Source organism: Papaver somniferum, chromosome 1 (assembly GCF_003573695.1).
Source record: "Papaver somniferum cultivar HN1 chromosome 1, ASM357369v1, whole genome shotgun sequence".
Lineage (NCBI taxonomy): Eukaryota > Viridiplantae > Streptophyta > Magnoliopsida > Ranunculales > Papaveraceae > Papaver > Papaver somniferum.
Genome location: NC_039358.1, coordinates 79,412,875 through 79,429,869, shown reverse-complemented (window position 1 = coordinate 79,429,869; position 16,995 = coordinate 79,412,875).

Sequence of the window (16,995 nt, the reverse complement as noted above, 5' to 3'; positions counted from 1 at the left end):
CATCATCCAACGTCCATGGCGATTTCCAATAAAAAAATATCGTCTAAACTCTGTAAATCACCATTCTCAATATTCTAACTTATAATATAGTGTAACCTGATTGCATTTTTCTCATCACTTACCATATTTTTCTAGCCATTGATGAACTCTTTTTCAACAGGTTCAGTAATTTCTTTAACAAGATAAGTGGTTTTAACTTTTCGTTTAGTTTTCTAAGTTGATCTGGCGATTTCGAAATTAGTAGTAACTTCAGGTTTGATACTTGATTGTTTTCCATCACTCATTTTTGAAGATATTAAACGATAATGATTTTGAGAGAAACAATAAAAAATGAAAGAGTGGAGAAGAAGATAAAATGTTTAAGTTTTTAGATGGTTTGAGGAACTATTTGGGACACGAATAACTTATTCGAGTTGAACTACTACACCTTACCCTTTTTTTTGCAGACCGAATTTGCGATATGACAATCATACAAATTTTTTAAATATATTTACATATTTCAAGTTTAAAGTTATTTCAGGATCTCAAATTTGAAATATTATTATCTAAAAGTTATTAAAACACACTCCTTTTAGTTTAGTAACAAAAATGATTTAAGAAACTGAAATTAATCACTGAAGAAATTGACTTGATTTAAAAGTTGTATATTAACTGAAAATACTTTATTTTTGTTACAAAAATTTGTTGGTTATTTAACGCATATGTTACACGATTTAGTTAGCTATCAGGGTTAAAACCGGATAGGTTCCACCGTCAACATTATAAAAAAAAAAATTTAAAAAAAAAACTATCATGTTTATTTAAGGCTTTCAATGGTAATAACCTTTTTTTAATAAGTAGCACGCAGACTGAAAAACTAAATACCCATCCTCACACTTCTCATAGCAGATCTATCAATAAAATCGTTAACCAAAAGCCTGATAATCCCAGGAGGAGGTTGAGTAATACACACACCTTCGATCACCTTTGTTGCACTAGATTTGGCAAGGTAATCTGCGCCAAAATTTGACTCTTTATATCTTTGTTCTATTACAACTTCTTCAAAGTCAACCATAAGATTATCAATGTCTTGAATCAGGCTTCTCATGACCCATGGAATGGTAACCACCTTCTAGAATAACTTGAAAGTATAAGTGGAATCAATTTCCACCTAAATACGCCTTATTCCCATCTCTTTCGCCAAATTTAATCCATCTCTAATCGCCCATAATCTTCAACATTATTATCATTCTTATGAACATGTCTAGCAAAACATGCTTGGAACATACCATTATCTCCTCTTATGACTCCACTAACTCTTGTATTGTTAACTAAATTGGAGGCATCACCACAATTAAACTTATTGTATCCTTGCCTAGGACAAGTCAAAGGAACATCAATATCAATTGTTCTAGTATCCTCTTTCTCTCTGCTACAAGTGTTGTTATTTCTGGCACTTCGAATAGCATTAGCAGGAATCCTTGTTGGGGAAAACACCTTTATTTTGAATACACATTAATTCCTTTCAATCCAAATGGACCAGAGAACGAATGGGAGGATATTCAGCCATTCAACTTCACCAATTTCCCCTGCAAACCTGCAATAACCTTTCATAATAGTAGGACTCATGTTGTCAATTTCAGGACGGAAACCAAACCAGTCTTTGATCTTCTTCCACAAAGGTCTGGCAACACTACAACCAAGAAAAAATGGTAACTAGTTTCAAAATATTTATTACATCAGCTACAACCCGGGTGAGGATTATATGTTTTCAATAAAGGGACTCATTCAAGTTGAGTCTATTGTGGCATAAACGTCGCATAAAATATTTAATTTTCTGTGGGTATTAATTTTAGTCTCCACATAAACTTCCAATCAAGATTAGACAAAGGATTGCGCATTTTATTAGAGATTAAGAATTTATATGCCTCTTAAACTGAAACATTGCGATTTTTACTCTAGGACCAAACACCCTGATTCTCACAGTTAATATTTTCTATGGGAATAACTCTGATTTTTTCCGCAACCTGTATAAAATTGAAAGTACCAATATTTGTAAGATCCTAATTTATGGTTTCAGCATTAATAATATCTTTCACTAATAAATCTGGAACATTCTGATTAGAGACGTCGGCTATAATGGAAAGAGGAAAAATATCAATCCAGGGATCGCTCCATACATTCACACTCTCTCCATTACTAATGTTCCATCTTAAACAAGACTTCACAATGTGTCTCCCCTTAAGTTTAGCCTCACAAGTCCAGAAGTCAACATCTGAGTGATACTTAGCTTTGAGTATCCTTGTGACTTCATAATTAGGGTTTGCGTAAACTCTCCAAGCCATTTTTTCTAACATAGCAAAATTATTAAGCTCCAGATTCTTCACACCTAAGCCTCCAAATTCCACAGGTCTACATACTTTCTCCCAACTAACCTTATTAATACTCCTTTTATCCTTGTTACTTCCCCACAAAAAGTTTTTCTTAAACTTATCAATCCTTGAGATCAAACTTTTCAGAGGTTTAAGCACGGACATAACATGATTTGAGACAGGATCCAAAACAGGCCCGATGGTAGTCCTACCAGCTGGACTTAAATTTTTTGATTTCCATCCTTGCATTGTATTGGCCATCTTTTCAGTAAGTTCAAGATAGGTGGTATTACAACTAATTCTACCTCATTGAAATGGTATCCAAGATACTTACCTGGCTCCATAGTCATCTAGCGCCTTCGCCACTCCTTCCCAGATTGGTCGAGGGAAGTATGGTAGACTTAGCATCATTAATCACCTATCAAGAATGTTTCTCGAATTACATATATTCTTATATGAAGCTTTGAGAAAAATAATGCAGTCATCTACATATAAAGAGTGTGGAATCAAAGGTGCTCTTCTAGAAACAATGATTCCGGATATACCCTTCTCCTCCATCCCTTTATTAATTATTCTATACAAGGTCTCAAGACAAATTATAAAAAGGAACAGAGACAATGGTGAAAAGACGAGGGTACCCAAATACACCACAATCTTTTAAATATCAACCTATAAGTCCAGTTTCTTAAATGATCGTCTATGGAAAAATTCGAGACAATACAACTAAGTCCTATATATACCTTGTGTGATTGTTTATGGACGAGGTCGAAACAATACGACAACAAGATATTTACTTGACAATAGCTGTGGTGATAACCGATAGACTATTAGGATCAATGTCAAGTAATTTAGATTAACGTACATATGTAATTTACTTAATTATAATAACAATTATAATGCCGAAAACAAAGTAAAGACGCAACAAGATTTTGTTAACGAGGAAACCGTAGATGCAAAAAAAAAAAAACCCGGGACCTAGTCCCAGTTTTGAATACTCTCAGAATTAAGTCCTTTACAAAATCCAATACCAACTTCGTATAGTTGAGACCAAGTATACTACCCCTAGCTACTTAGTTTCCTCAGTATCCATGTTTCTTCAACTACTAGAGTTACGCACGTGAATCACCAAATCCTTTTGATCGTATTCCATACAGTAAAGGATAAATCTGTTTGGTAACCACTCTATTCAATCTTGGTAATAAGATATTATGAGTCGTTGACAAAGGGTCTTCTGTTTAATCTAATAAACTCCTTTGTATGGTTAAATCAATGTAAACTTTGACTACCGAAATAATCAAACTCTAGATTTGCAATCAATTAATATAGATCTCAAAGAGAAACTATAAGGTGATACCGATCTCACGCAAATAGACAATCAAGTTTATCAAAGAAAAACACGATTCTAGTTGGACCCCAACCGATCAAGGTTTGTGCACACAATTTACAAGATACGTCGTCTTCATATCTTCGTTTGTCTTCAATAATAACCTGCACAACACCACTTGAATCCTATTTTGATCAATCACACACATTACGGAGTCTGTTAACAATGGATTATCACAAGATGTTTTTAGATCCGAAAATGGTTCTAATGATCCTGTCAATACTTTGATCTAGTTTGAGTGAGCCTTATATCAGAAGAGAATGTTCTCAAGAATAAACAAACTAGGTGCAATCAAAGTTTCAACAATCGTTAGTCAACCAAATCAATAATCGAAAACTACAATAACAATGCAACTATCTAGTTTCCTACCAACGGTACTCGTAGAGCTTCTTGATCCCCACAGAAGTCTTTAAACGAGCGATCATAAGAGATTTCGCTTAATTAGGGTACTTTCCTCTCCAGATAGACGGCTCCACCAGAAATAACAAGAATGAAGTTTTCCTGGCTCTTAGGATAGTTTTGAAGAAATGCAAACTCAAGTATTTATACACCAAGGTTGTTTGGACAACAAGGAAATTCCAAAACCGAAAATATTATCAATATATTCACATTAAAGTACCTAATTCGGTTTTCCTATTTCCAAGTAAATATCAAACCATATTTCCGTAAACTCTCTTAGAAAACTTATATTATTAGTCTAGCGCATTAACTAATAATATTTTCCAGAGGATATGCTTTAATTGCTGGTAATTAAAACATATATTATGAAAGTCATAATTAAGTTCTTTCCAATTTTTCGGACCTGGGATCACCTTGAGTATCCAGGAATATCTTTGAAAAATTAATGATAAGAGTTATGTACATGTTCAAATATGTTGACATCTAGAAGTTTCTCAGCAAACCCTAATTCCAAGTTTCACATAAAACATAAAGAGATATGTGAATATTGAGAACTCAGTTTTGCTCATTGGGATCGGTTGTACCGACCTCACAATGTAAGTTGTGATCGGTTATACCATGCTTCCTAAACCAGGTTGTGACCGGTTACACCTTTCTTCCCAAAGGTAGTTTGTGATCGGTTACACCTTACTTTCCGAGTTAGCTTGTGATCAGTTACACCTTGGTTTCCAAAGAAACTTGTGACGGATTACAACTAACTTCCCAAATTATCTTGTGACCGTTTACACCATGCTTCCAAAAGGTAGCTTGTGACCGATTACAATAACTTCTCAATGTAGCTTGTGATCGGTTACACCATGCTTCACAAAGTATCTTGTAATTGATTACAACATGCTATAAAATATAGGCTATGACCGGTTATACCTCAAATATCAACAAGTTAAGATAGGTTCTACGTTGTCATCTTATATTGGTCATTCAAAAGATATTCAATAAAGAACCTAAGAAATCATGATTTCCTTTCTGAAAAGACGAGGGTACCCAAATATACCTCAATCTAAAACTTTTCTACCTATAAGTCCTTTCTCCGAAAGTGATTGTCTATGGACTGAGTCAAGACAATACAACTAACCGGTTCACACTTCGTGTGATTGTATATGGATATGAGATCGAGACAATACGACAACAAGATAACTTGTGTGACTGACTATGGATACAAGATCGAGACAATACAATAACGAAGTATGTTTACTTGATAAAAGGTTCGGACTTAACCAAACACAATAGGATTTCTATCAAGTAAATAGGAATTAACGTTTATATATTTTACTTCTAATTATAATAAAACAATCATAATTGTGGAAATAGAAAAGTAAAAGACACAACAAGGTTTTGTTAACGAGGAAACCGCAAATGCAGAAAAACCCCGGGACCTTGTCTAGAATTGAATACTCTTAGGATTAAGCCGCTATACAAAATATAAACCAACTTCGTATAGTTAAGACCAAACAACTAAACCTATAGTTCACCTAGTTCCGTTTGTATCCCTGGGCCTCCAACTTGCAATAAGTCACACACTTGGAACAATTCCTTTGGTTCGTATTCCAAACAGTAAAGGAACAACAAATCTGTTCGGTAACAACTCTTTTCAACCAAGTGATATGAGTTTGACAAAAGGCTCTTCCGTTTATCCCAATAAACTCCTTTGTCAGGTCCTTAGATCTATCCAATAACAATTACCAAAGTAACTGTCAAGATTTTGCAATCAATACTTTGAATCATAAAGAATTGAATTGATGCCGCTCTACTCAACTAATCAATCCAATCTATCACAAAGATAAACCGATTATAGTTGGATCCTTTTCCCGCCGAAACAAGTATTGTACACACCAAAGATTATGAACCCAAATCAGAAATCTTCTTCGTCTTCAAATCTTCTTAGATCTTCAATAAACACCTGCACACAATCAACTTGAATCTCTTGTGATCAGTCACACATAGAACAGAGTCTGTTGACAATGGATTATCACAAGACGTCTTTAGATATACAAATAGTCTAAAGATCTCCGTCGAAATTTCGATCTAGTTTGAGTGAATCTTATATCAGAAGTGAAGATTATCAAGCATAAACAAACTAGGTGCAAGCAAAGTTCAACAACCGTTAGTCAATCAAATCAATGGAAAACTAATAATAAACCGCAATTATCTAGTTTCCCACCAACAATACTAATAGAGTTTCTCAATCCCAAAGAAGTCTTTAAACTGAGCGGTCGTAAGAGATTTCGCCTAATTAGGTTACTTTCCTCTCTGAATACGCGGCTCCACCAGTAACAACACAACTAGGTAGTTTTTCTGGCTCTGAGGATTAGTTTGCTTGAAATGCAAACTTCAATATTTATAGACCAAGGAAGTTTGGACACCAAGGAATTTCCAAAACCGAATATTCTCAAAGATATGCAATAAAGCCAAAAACGGTTTTCATAATTCCTGGAAATGATCTGTCCAATTAATGACCGAAATCTCAGTAGAAAATCTCCTATTAGTAAATGCACATTACTAATTTTTATTTTCTAAAGATATGCATTTTAATTACTGGAAATTAAAAGCATATAAAAACTAAAAACCTTAATTAAAAGATTCTCAATTTATTTCGATCCGGGATTCTCCTTTAGCTATTAAGGAATATCTTCGAACAATAAAAGATAAGAGTTACTGCACATGTTCAAAGTATGTCGACATCTTTACTTTGTAAATCCTTTTTCATATTTACAATCTTGTAACCGATTTGCCACACTTCCAAACAAATTTAGAATTGGTTCATCTGACTTCCAAGAACTATGTGATTGATTATCCTATCAAATCACCATTAATGGGTTTCACGGTTCTACCTCAACATAAAGTTTCGGTTCTACCTCCAAGTGGGTACTAGGATCGGTTACATTAGTTACCATAAAATGGCTAAGTACTAGGATCGGTTACCACTTCTTAAGGTAAAACTTATGATCGGTTGACCAAGTTATAGGATCGGTTACACCAACTTACTAAAACTTGTTAAACCTCTTACAAGGATCGATTACACTCCCTCTTGTGATCGGTCACACCTCTTACTAGGATCGGTTACCCAATGGCTAGTATTTAGTCACACCAAATTCAAGACATCGATCTTACCATCTCAGGTGATTACTTAAGATCGGTTTCACTAATAAAACTCATACCAATACAAAAGGCATGCCTAGTGAATAGTTTTACCAAGATACATAAACAAGTTATGAGCGGTTATACTAAACACACATATTGGTAATTCAAAAGATTTTCAATGAATAACAATACCAATAAGCCTAGCGATTTCCCTTTCGATTCACAAAACAATTTTATGAATTTACTTCCTTTAAACGAATGTAAAACATTGTTTCCTAGGACGAAAGCTTCACTCATACCCATACATAATCACAATAGCATTCGTACGATTATGTCGATGTCTTATATACGAAGTTCAAAAGATATACGTTATACTTTGTATTGTATTCCTTAATACTATGTCTAACTAGAGTGTAATCATTCACAGCTTCGCAGTTATGTTTTCAATATGCACGACTTGAAAGATACGTTAGGGAATGAAACAGTTCAAGTCAAATATTACTAACCTCAAGTGGAAGGATGATGTCGTCGTTGTAGCTCCTCACATTCTTTAAGTCTTCACATAATACTTGTAATGTCTCATATCCTAATACTTTAAAGATAACCTATACGAAGTTGACTCTAGTAAATAATCAAGCGACTCTTTAAATGAGTTTTGGTTCACTAAAATATGACAAGCAAACTTGACATACCAACGCTTGGTGGGTTCAACCGAGCTATGCTCTAACAATCTCCCCCTTTTTTCAATTTTAGTGACAAAACTCTTACATCATATGGATAAATAAATTACAATAATTCATTATACATATGCTTGATTCCCAAATTCAACAACACAATAACCTGTGTACATTCAATCCTTTAAATGCCGTTGTTGACATTATAATAACAAAGCTAATACTCCCCCTAAAGGTAAGATAGGTATATATTCAATCCACACGTCTTTGTTATTTCCATCATCATATGATATGTTATTCCCCCTTATTCAATACTTTACTCTTTCGTTAGATATAATGTTTAAGCACCATTGTCCTTTCCTTAGTGATACCAAATCAATACAAATCAATATCAATATCACTTGTTTACTCCATATATTTCTCCCCCTTTTTGTCACAAAATGACAAAGGTATGAGCAAATAAAGGACAAACCGAAAGGATCTTACAAATCTTACAAAGAGACTTGCAAAACCTATAAGAGTTAAGCACGAGGGTTCCACACACCATTTTTGATAACCAATATCAAAACCGAAACTACAAAGTAATTTTGTTTTGATATGTTACCAACAAAACAATTACCCGAAGCAATTTTCCCTAATAGTTTAGCAAACCAAAAATCGACTCAGCACCTTAATTCCTTTGCTAAACCGATTGTACAAATATAATCGCTTGTTCGATAAGACCAAAATAAAGATCAGAATTAACTCTATTTTTCTTCTCAAGTGGAATGACGATGTAGTCATTGTAATCGTTACTTCTTTACATTCTTCAGGTCTTCAGAGTAATACTTGTACGTCTTAACATTCCTAGACTTTCTAGTCTAACCTAAACGAAGTTGACTCTAGTATTTAATCAAATGACTCTAGATGAGTTTTGATACTAAAATATGACAACCAAACTTGACATACCAACGCTTGGTGGGTACAACCGAGCTATGCTCTAACAAATGGGTCTCCCTGTCTAAGACCATTAGCATAGTTAAAACTCTCACTAGGAGACCCATTAATTAAGACCTGAAGAGAGACTATGTTAATACACAACTTAATCCAATTAACAAAAGTATTATCAAATCCCAAAAAATTTATAATTTTAAAGATAAATACCATCTAACTCTGTCAAAAGCTTTATCAAAGCCAAACTTCAAGGTCATCCCTCCCTTTCCCTTTTTTTGTTTGTTTGAAAGAACGGATTATCTCATTGCAAATAACAGCAGAATCAAATATTGATCTACTAGGCACAAAAGCATGTTGACTAGGAGATATAAATTTATTTAACAACTGTCTAAGTCTATTACCAATAGTTTTGGTGATGATTTTCATAGTGAAATTACAGAGACTTATAGGCCTATACTCCTTAATGGTGTTTAGGAAATATTTCTTATGAATGGGGGCAATAAAAGTCTTGTTGAGTCTATGATGCAACTGACCTTTTTGTAAAAAAATCCATTATCAGTTAAATTATATTATGTCCTACCTATTTCCGGTATTTGACAGAGAAATATCCCTGCATTTCATCAGGGCCTGATGCCTTATAAGCACCAAGTTATTTCATAGCCTTCTTGATTTCACTTTCACAAACAGGTCTAGTTATTGGTGCATTTTCAGACATAGAAATAACAGGAGGAAACAAACTTTCAATATCATCTTCGTCACATTCATTACTACTAGCAGAATACAAGTTACAAAAATGATCTATAATATGCTTCTCAATATCAGGCAATTTGTCAATCCATTTACCATTATTATCTTTAAGCCTAACAATACGATTTCTACTTCTCCTAACCAAATTAGAGGTGTAAAATAACTTAGTGTTCGGATTTCCTTCAAGAAGACAACTAACTCTAGACTTTTGCTTCCAAAAGATTTCCTCCATCCTAAGAAAATTTAAATAATCACATAACAGTTAGTCATATGAGCTTTATTAGTATCTGAAAGGAATCTATCAAACTTACACTGAGCCTTGTTAAGCTCTTGTAAAGCATTTTCAATATTTTCTGAAAGATTGTCAAAAATATTTTTATGCCACGTTTTAGAATTAGTTTGAAATCTCTCTATGCTATGAAATAATTATGATGCAACCCACCAGAATCAATAGGTTGCCAGCCTTTTTAACAACCTCAAGCAATCTAGAATCCTCAATCCATATAGTTTCTAGTATATATGGAATAGGTTTAAATTTATTTTTAGGATCAAGATCAATAAAAATAACTCTATGGTCAGAATCGAAATAAGGTAAATGTATACCTAGATATTAGGGAACCTGTTACACCATGAAGGATTAGCCATCACCTTGTCCATTCTCTCTTTTATGTTTGCCAATCTCACTCATTTCTTGTTGCAGGTCCATTTCGGCCCATGAGAACTTAGGTCAATAAGCCCATTTTGATTCACAAGATAATAAATTCCTCCAGCTGACTAGCAGTTGGATTTCTCCCACCAACTTTCTCTTTTTCACTTCCAGTAGCGTTTAAGCCTCCCATAACCATCCGGTCAGTATTTTGAATCCCGCCGATTCCATTCACCATATCTCACCACCCTCATCCTACACACTTTATTAGTGCTGGCATAAATAATGGATAATATCCAAGACTTCTGAAACTTTGCGGTCACCACGACATGAATATGCCACCTAGTTTTAGAAGTGGCTTGAATATCCACCTCTTCTTTATTCCAAATAATCATCATTCCTCTAGAGAATCCAACTGGGTCCACAATGATTGAAGAATTATATCTAAGTCTTTTAACCAATTCAACGACATGTTCAAAAATGGTCCTCTATTTTTAGGCAAAACTACGATCTGAGGTTATGTTTCTTAACAAGTTGCTTCATCACTCCACAGAATGAGGGTCTAGCCAACCCTCTGCAACTCGATATTATTATCTTCATACTGAAATCAACAAGAAGAGATTAGGCACACCTACCATTGAAGGAACTATATTGGAAGGCACTGACACTTCTTCTTGCATCATCACCTGATTCATTCCTATACTAGAGCAGTGAGTCTTGTCTTGAACAGCCTTTGTACTCCTTGTTCCAAATCCAGTCTTGTACTGAATGGTAATAACCATCTAATCAGTTACACACAACAATAGAAAAAAATGGGATATGCTTTTTGTAATAAGTTCTTATGCTAAAAACATATATTCATATACACATTTTTATGGAAACAATGAGAAATTGTGATTTCTGCGGTCTTTCCTTTTATACACAATTTTTATGGAAACAGTTAGAAATGTTGATTTTTACCTCTTTTCTTTTTGCACCTTTTTTAGGGAAACAATGAAAAATGATGAATTTTAAGTTTCTTCTTCCCCGTACTCTTATATGTCATAATGTAACAAAATTTAGAAGAACATGACTGATCCAATGATAAAAAAAATAAACTTCTTTCATCTCTAAGCGATAGAAAACCCAAAACCCTAAGAGCGTCATCGCTCAGATAGGTCTCTTCGAGAGCAGATTTGAGCAGCAAAAACCATCACAGATCTCTTCTACTAAAACTATCATTTATCATTAATCATTTTCGTTGACAGTAGTTTTTAAATTTATCTCGTTATTTTAGTTTGTTTTTAGGCTGAACCTCTCTTCAAATGCTCTTTATCCTTAAGTTGTTTTAAAACTCTGTATTAGTTTTAGATTTTGAATTTCTCTTGTTAACTTAGATTTACTTATTCTCTCTGATTTAAGTTGAGAGATTTATTATTAAGAGTTTTTGTACTAATATATTGATTTTGGTATGTTTTTCTTTTTTGATATATCATTCCAAGATTTGGATTAATTTTACCGAAATGTTATTTCCAAAAGAGCACTAACTTCAGTAGGAACAAAATTAACATCAACTTTGGCAGCAACATGCTATAAAAGAAACAACATCAGCTCCAGCAAAAAAAATCAATAAGAACATTAACAACTGAAATACGAATCAGTAAGACACTAATTCAGACCTCTTATGATCATTTTAGACTGGTAAGCTACTCGATGTTACTTTAGTTTAGTTTTATTTTGTTACTTTAGCCACTTTATCAGGGAAAACCTTGAAAAAAATTGGATGGATCATTTGTTGATCCTAACAACTATGCCTAATGCAGTGTTGTTAAATTATTTGGTGGTGTTTTTAACAACTCAAACACGGTTATTTAATGAGAATCTACATCTACAAGTGGAAGCTGGTCACTTTTTCGAAACCGACAAAAATGGGATAAAAGACGGAAATGGAAAAATAGAGAGAGCCTTTATAAATTTACCTCAAGTAAAATTAAACATAATATCTTATTAATACGTTTCCTAAAGATATATTTAGCAATACTAACTATTAAAAAAGATTATGCTAGAAATATATCATTTAAAGCGAGGAATATTACCAAATTGTTTAAGAAAATCTGTACTGAATGTCTCGAGGGGGTAAACCTTCCAGAGGGAGGACCTTTATATGATCATTTTTTTTGTAAAATCTAAGTCATCAATTGACACAAAAAGATTGGATTTGGTGTCCATGGTTAGTCTTTTTCACTTGACACAATTATCCATTCCTTTTAGTCAAATTACTATAACTCCTATTTTTTAGGGGTATAATTGGAAAGAAAACTTTAATATAACATATCTAAAAATCCGTGCCTTCAAATTTTACAAATTTTATCTCGTTGGAAATGTTATAAAAAAAATCTACGCAACGAGTACAAACAACAATATCAAATTTAGAGTTTTTACAAAAAATTCAGAGGTATTTATCATTTTATGCACAATTTTAGTAAATTAAATGTATATCCGTTATGCAAACCACCACAAATGATACATAATACTTTATGTAGCCATACTTTGGTTTATGCATCAACTAATTTTCTGTTGCAACTAGTAAAACGATGTACTCCCTCCGTTTCAAGAAAAGTGATACTTTCACTTTTGACACAATTCTCGAAAATTGAATGCATAGCCATTACACAAACCACCACAAATGATGCATACCACATCATGCAACTATATTTTGGTTTATGGATCAAATAATTTTCCGCTTTTGGAAAAGTAATACTTTCAAATTCCGTTTCAGGAAAAGTGATACTTTCGTCCCGTTTCAGAAAAGTATCACTTTTTCTGAAACGGGACGAAAGTATCACTTTTTCTGAAATTGGGCGAAAGTATCATTTTTCTACAACGGAGCGAAAGTACCACTTTTTCTGAAACTGCGCGATAGTATCACTTTTTCTGAAACTGCGCGAAAGTATCACTTTTTCTGAAATGGGGCGAAAGTAGTCGCAGACAAACCCTATCTTCATATTCTTTTTCGGTCGGCTCTCCCACCATGTCAACGGTTGTACTGGTATATTATGCTTCAACAAAAAAAACAAGGAAAAAAGAAAAAAAAAGGTAAAAAAGAATATGGGCTGCAACGGAATTAGGATTTTACACATAGAGCGCCAATGCAAAAAAAATTACCGAATCTCCAAAATTTGGCCTCTAAAGAAATCCCACCCATTAGGAAATGACAAGCTCCACAAACCCGAATCACAAGGCGGGCTCGGTATCCGAAGTAGCAAGGAACACAACAAGACACTACTCATGAAACTCGGTATCTGAAGTAGCAAGGAACACAACAAGGCACTACTCATGAAACGAGTTTGTAACATTCACCAAAACCCGACCTATATCTTAGCCAAATTGTACAACGTAAAATACCTTGACCAGACCCCCATTTTCGAGAGCATCCAGCCTCTCCCGTCTTCCCCTAGCCCACAATGGAGACATATGGCCCCACACATACCATTTTTCAAACAACATCTCTTTCACCAAATACGAGATGGTTTACACACCCCCATACAAGCAAACATGATCCTACAATTTGAAAATAACATTAACCCAGCCTCTTGTTATCCAATACAATCAGTTGCCGACATCATCGACTCATCAACCAGGAATTGCGATCATGAAAGGTTGAGCCTACTACCCCTCCCCATAATTCAGCGAATCATTAACATCCACATCCCACAAAACAACTAGCATGATAGGATCTTATGGCCTTTTACCAAAACCGGAAAATATGTTAGAGCACTGCTCGGTCGAACTCGCATGCGTTGCTATCTCAAGCATGTTTGTCAATGTTAGTGATCAAAACTATAAGTCTTGATTTCTAGTATACTATAGCTAAATCTCGGACTAGGATAGAAAGTGTAGTTGAGCTCAAAAACTCCATGGCGATCATCATAAAGGACGAAGAACTACTCAAGAAACTGGTGGAACTTCATCGACTAAAAGGTATGTGGAGACTTGAACTTATCTATCACTCAAAAGTCTATCTACTTTATCTCCTATCTTGAGACAAAAGTCGTTTTGCTATATAGACTTTGATTATACACATTTGCTATTTCGAGCCGAGTTTATCTCGCTTATCTATTTCTCGAAATATGTGTTGGTAAGCTTTCGGTTTGGCCAAGTTCATCTTTACCTAGTGACGGAAATCATGTTATGTTTCAATCACTTGAAAATGGATTTGACGAAAAATATTTTGTGAATAACAACTATATAACGACCTCTAAGAATGTTTCAATGTTTGAAATGAGAATTTAGATTATATAACCAATGTTGGATATAAGCATTGTGTGGTAACACATACATGTATAAGTCCTTATTCCTTGAACCAAAGTCTATGTACTTTGTTGCTCAGGAAACCAGAACAGAGTCTGCGAATTTCAGTCCGCGAAGCCAGTCCGCGTACTGTCGGAGGTTCTCTTCCCCAGAAAATCTGCTGGAGTTTGTGAACTATTTACAAACTTATTCCGGGTACTTAAGTCTGCGTACCTGGTCCGCGTACTTAGGTTGGTTATATTCTAAAAACGATTATTCGTGAACTTATACTTATATTAAATAAGGAATGCAAGTTTGCAAACCGTGGCTATAAAGTTCATGAATCGATTCGAGTGAATCAAATCGTTTTTGCTTCGATTGTGTCTTGTATACTTCTATAAGATCTAAGCAATTGAACAACTCTATAACTAGTTCATTTGAGTCATTTGAACTAGTTATGGTGAAGAAGAATATGGTTGATATGAAAGTGCTCATATGGCTAACCATTTGGTTAACTACTGTTGAAACAACAAATGTACATGTTTGGGTACGGTTACACAAACCTAAAACGTGCATTCCATTTGTGTGTAACAAGCTAAGTTTTAGATCTAACGGTTGAAATATATTAGCTTGAATCTAATCAGGTTTTCATCTAACGGTGAATATTGAATGCTTTGTTACTAAGATAACATTGATTGCAAACCCTGATTTGAAAGACTATATAAAGGAGAACTCTAGCAACTGGGAAACCTAATCCCCATACCTCTTGTGTGATACTAGTTGTATAAGCTAGAGTCGATTCTCCTTTAACCTTAGGTTTCTACCTGGATCCTGTAGGTTAACGACTTGAAGACTTCATTGGGATTGTGAAGCCAGACCGATACTACTTTCTTGTAGTTGTGTGATCTGATCTTGTTGTTTATATCGTATTGAGTACAATCATAACGATTGTCTTGAGATTGATATCTCCGATATGCAAGATACTAAAGTAACCACAAACATCTTCGTCTTATCGTTTGTGATTCCACAATATCTTCTTTCGCCACGTCGATTAAGATTATTGTGAGGTGATTGATAATACTAGGCTGTTCTTCGGGAATATAAGTCTGGGTTATCAATTATTTCATGTTCACCTTGATTTATCAAAATACGGAACAAAACTCGTAGGTATTTTTTTGGGGGACAGATTCATCTATTACCGTAGACTTTTCTGTGTGATACAGATTTGTTTATTAAAGTCTTCGACTTTGGGTCGTAGCAACTCTTAGTTATGGGTGAGATCAGCTAAGGGAATCAAGTGCGTAGTATCCTGCTGGGATCAGAGACGTAGGAGCATAATTGTACCTTGGATCAATGTGAGATTGATTGGGGTTTAACTACAGTCCAGGCCGAAGTTAATTTGTAGTAGGCTAGTGTCTGTAGCGGCTTAATACAATGTGTATTCAATCTGGACTAGATCCCGGGGTTATTCTGCATTTACGGTTTTCTCGTTAACAAAACTTCTGGTGTCTGTGTTATTTTTTTTCCTCATTATATTGTTTATCTTTATAATTGAAATATCACAGGTTGTGCGTTTGAATCAATCAATTGGGAAATCCAACCTTTGGTTGTTGATTGAAATTGATTGATACTTGAACGTTGGTCTTTGGTATCGTTCAAGTGATTTCTCTTGTATTCAATTAGACTCGCAGATTTCTATTTGCTTGAGTAAGTATTGAATCGAGAAAGAGAGATATAACTCTTTGATATACTTTATTAAGATTGAGTCTAGTTGATTCTCTTGAAAGTATATTGGAGTTAGTCCATACAGATTCCTAATCGAAATATTGGGTGTGGTTGTTGTACCCCCGCTTTTTCAATTGGTATCAGAGCAGGAAAACACGTTTAAAGACCTTATAAGTCTGTGTTTGTAGCAATCTGACTCTATGAACAAGAATTCTCTATTCATAAACGTACCACCAGTCTTCGATGGCTCAAACTACTTATAGTGGAAAATTATTATGCGTGCTTTTCTTCAAGCTTGTGATTTTCAAACATGGGTACGTGTTGTTAATGGCTATGATCCTCCGGTTAATACAGAATGCGATTTATCTATACTGAAAGATATATGTAGATATAGTCCAGAACAGATTCTTGCTGCAAAGCATAATTCTGACGACTTAAATGCTATCATACATGCCATTACCCCAGACCTTCAGCACCATGTGACTATGTGCACAAAGTCTAAGGAAGCCGGGATATCTTAGAACCGTATTTGAAGGAAACACCAATGAGAAAGAAGCTAGGCTTCGAAAGTAGTTCTGATTGGGAAAACCTTCGTATGGCAGATGAAGAAACTTTTAATCACAAAGTGTCTGAAATTGTTAATACATCTTTTGCATTGGATAAGACCATTCCTGAAAAGGATATTGTGATGAAAATTCTATGATTGTTGCCATCTAGATACGATTCTAA